Source organism: Teleopsis dalmanni, chromosome 1, assembly GCF_002237135.1.
Source record: "Teleopsis dalmanni isolate 2A chromosome 1, ASM223713v2, whole genome shotgun sequence".
NCBI classification, from domain to species: Eukaryota; Metazoa; Arthropoda; class Insecta; order Diptera; family Diopsidae; genus Teleopsis; species Teleopsis dalmanni.
This window is the reverse complement of record NC_051846.1, coordinates 124,700,883-124,705,349: the sequence shown is the minus strand read 5'-3', so window position 1 is coordinate 124,705,349 and position 4,467 is coordinate 124,700,883.

Below are 4,467 nucleotides of genomic sequence, written 5' to 3'. Positions count from 1 at the left end.
CTGTCATCACAAGAAAAGCCCGGACAACCAACCAAAATATTAAAAAGAACTCACTTACCACTCACACCCTTTAGGTCAGATGCAAGGATGCAAGGTATGAAGACTTTACATCAGCGGAAAGCAGAATATGAAGTAGTACGCCGCAGGATATTTAACGAAGAGATACAAAAAAAGGTGGTAATGAAAACAGACAGGAAATTTCGTAAGATCATGAAGATGAGGAATAAAAGACGATTATTGGGAACATGTTTAAAGAAAATGGTAGACACCCTAGTTTCAGTAGAAGGTGACAATAGGATGTATGTGAAGACTAAAGTAAGTGGAACTGAAGTACTAGCTTTATTGGATTCTGGCGCAAGTGCGAATTGTATTGGAAAGAACGCATTAGAGTTTTTAAGGGGTCGGTCCGAGCGAATGATTACTGTTCAAGACAAACATGTTAAAACTGCCAATGGAGGAGAGACTCCTATAGTCGGTGTGATATCTTTAAAAGTGCAGTGGGAAGGGGAAGAAAGACAGATGGATTTTTTAATTGTCCCTTCTCTGCAACAGGAATTTTACTTTGGTATTGACTTTTGGAAGACATTCAATATACCAATATTAAGTAAAATTCGTGAAATAGCAGAATTAGTACCAAGCGCTTCGGATCTGCAATTCACTTCAAGCCCACATATATTAGGTAAAGAACAGACAGCTCAACTAGAACAGGTGATCAGTAAATTTCCGTCGAGTAGTAAGTTAGGTCTAGGAAGTACCAGCCTAGAAGAACATGTAATCGAAGTTACTGATGAACATCTACCAGTGAAGCAAAGGCATTATCCAATTTCTCCTGCAGTCCAACGGCTGATGTATGAAGAATTGGATCGTATGCTGTCTCTAGGAGTGATTGAAGAATCCAATAGCTGCTGGAATTCGCCTGTAACATTAGTGGTTAAAGGAAAAAAAAATCGGCTTTGTCTAGACGCAAGAAAGGTGAATGCAAGAACCATTAAAGATGCATACCCCTTACCCCATATAGAAGGTATATTGAGTAGGTTACAAGAGACCAGGTATATATCAGCTATAGATTTGAAAGATGCGTTTTGGCAAATTCCACTAGAAGAGAAGTCTAGGTGGAAGACCGCATTCACGGTGCCAGGAAGACCGCTCTATCAATTTACGGTCATGCCCTTTGGACTGTGTAACGCAGCTCAGAGGATGTGTAGGTTAATGGATAAAGTGATACCTGCAGCATTACGTGAGAGTGTGTTTGTTTATCTGGATGACCTTCTTGTTTGTTCAACTGATTTTGAAAGCCATTTAACATTATTGCGAAGAGTGGCCGAATGTTTGCACAGAGCCAACCTTACTATAAATGTAGAAAAAAGTAAGTTTTGTTATCGAGAAGTTAAGTATTTGGGTTATGTAGTAGGAAATGGGATGATAAAAACCGATCCTGATAAAGTATCCGCAGTGGAAATGTTTCCAGAACCAAAGACGCCTAAGCAATTGCGACGCTTCTTAGGAATGACAGGGTGGTATCGCCGCTTTATACAAGATTATGCTACAATTGCTGCACCGATGCATGATTGCCTGACCAAGGAAAATATGAAAAAATTTACACTGTCTGAGGCTGGGAGAACCGCTTTCATTATGTTAAAAAATAGTCTAGTAACTGCTCCGGTGTTGACTAACCCAGATTTTACTAAACCTTTTTATATACAGTGTGATGCGTCGTCGGAAGGTGTTGGTGGAGTTCTTTTTCAAATCAATGATGCAGGAGATGAACAACCGCTAGCCTATATGTCCAGCAAATTAAATAAAGCTCAACGTAACTACAGTATAACTGAGCTGGAGTGCTATGCTGCTGTTTTAAGTGTACGAAAATTCAGGGCGTATGTAGAAGGTCTACCTTTCACAATCATTACAGACCATGCTAGCTTAAAATGGCTAATGAATCAAAAGGATTTGTCAGGTCGTCTAGCTAGGTGGAGTTTAAAATTACAAGCGTTTGATTTTCAGATAGAACACAGAAAAGGATCGCAAAATGTCGTGCCTGATGCATTATCCCGTATGCATATGGAAGAAATTGCTTTCGGCGGCCGAGATTTAGATATAGATTTACAGTCCAAATACTTCGTTACAGACGAGTATAAAGAGTTAATTCGAACCATCACAGCTGAACAAGATAAATTCCCGGATCTCTGTGTATCTGAAAGTTACGTATATAAAAGAATGGATTTCCGAAGTGGAGATGTGATTCAAGAAGATGATGCATGGAAGTTGTGGGTACCCACGGAGCTACGCCAAGGATTGATAGAACGGATACATGAGTCCCCTTCATCTGGACACGTAGGTATGCAAAAGACTCTGTGCAAAATACGAGTAAAATACTTCTGGCCAGGTATGGTTAGCGATGTTCAAAACTGGATAAAGAGATGTGAGGTATGTAACTTGTCCAAAGCCTCAAATAAAATGATAAAACCTCCAATGGGAGCCCAGGTCATCACAGAGAAGCCGTTTCAACGTTTGTACATAGATTTCATGGGACCTTATCCACGAACTAAAGAAGGCAACACGGTAATTTTTGTATGTATGGATCATTTTTCCAAATTTGTTTTCTTAAAGCCAATGAGAGCTGCAACAGTGACGAATGTAACAAAATACCTCGAAAGGGATATTTTTCAAGTGTTTGGGGTACCAGAACATATACATTCGGATAATGGTAAACAATTTATATCCGAAATTTTTAAAAATCTTCTAACCAAGTATGGCGTGAATCATGTCAGAACAGCTTTTTACTCGCCTCAAGCAAATGCTGCGGAACGGGTAAACCGATCAGTGCTGCAGATGATAAGAGCATATATTGGGGAAAATCAAAAAGACTGGGATCAACATGTGAGTGATGTAGCTTTTGCATTAAGGAGTGTAACCCACAACGCAATTCAATTAGAACCATATTTCGCGGTATTCGGTTCTCACATGTCACAACACGGGAAATCTTTTTCCATCAGTAGAAGACTGGATTCAATTAGAACAGGAGAGTTTAGGGTTTTGCACCAGACAGACAAACAACAATTATTACGGAGTAAGATAATAGAACACTTAAAAGTCGCACATACACAAGCAGAAAAAGTATACAATACAAGGAAAAAACCAGCAGAGTTTAAAATAGGGCAGATAGTATATCGGCGAAACTTCCGACAAAGTAAGAAAACAGCTGATTTTAACGCCAAGCTGGGACAGAAAAATATTAGATGCATGGTATTAAAAAGAGTAGGTAATGCACTATATGAATTGGGTAACATGCAAGGGACAAGACTTGGTGTATTTCACGCCAAAGATATGTTTAGTCGGTAGAGCATGAGACTCAAGTGTAGGGAGTGGGTCGAAGCCACACGTGGGGGCACAGAAACCCAGACAGAATAGACTAAGGAAACTAACAGCCTACATTTGAATTTTTTTTACAACGATGCTCCATATTGCAGGCAACATCGACATCGTCGAGCCTGTTATGTAGGCCTGTGGAAAGGTAACAATTAATATCACAAGAGACAAATAAGCATTCACGACATTACCTCGGAATTCCCGCGCTGTCCGTTGAAGTCTTTTCACGTTACCGAACTCCTTTTAAAATGCCTGTAGTACTGCATATTGTTTACCATTGTTGCGTAGAATGCAACACCAAGTGGTGATTTCACTGCAATTTAATTTGGTTCAGCTTTCACGTTTATTTTATTTTTTTTGTTTTTTGTTGTTTTTTATTTTTGGGTTTATTGCATTATATTAATTGTATGTGCAATTTATTACACTTATAATTACTTTTTAAAAAGAAAAAGTTAAACTTTAAAATTAAACAAAAAAAAGATTAAAATGAAAAAACATTAAATAATTTAACACAAAAACCTCACATTTTTCTTTGTAAACAAATAACGTGCATTGCTCGCACGTTGATAAACCGAAAATGAGTAAAAGCTTTTACATCTGCTTTCGTCTAGTTTTTGTTTTGATCAGTGCAATCAAGGCGAATTATAGTGAAAGCTGCATCAAGTTCGACTACTGAGAGAACGAGGTGTTACCAAGCAGAAATGAGTAAACCAGAATATGTAAAAGACAAATGCTAGTTTTGCGTAAAAATGAAAAATGAGCTTTTTATAAGGTCATACACCTTGGTTTGCAAAAGAAAATAAAACAAAAACCAAACAAAATCAAAACAAAGCAGATATGTAAGGGGAAAATTTTATAACTGGAGAGTGGTGGAAAGTTTTAGAAAAACTTCGGCGCCAAGAATTAAATTAACAGGACTAAGAACGTTATCGAAAGTTGGCAGTTAGGAGCAACTGCGATATAAAAAGGCTAATACCGGTGAAGAAGGGGATCAATTTTCGTGAAGCCAGAGACTAAGCAGTGTAGTGAAATTTTTCTTACCAATGATCGTTAAAAAAATAATTTTTATTTCAAAAGGATAAGTTAAATTTTTGTGTGAAC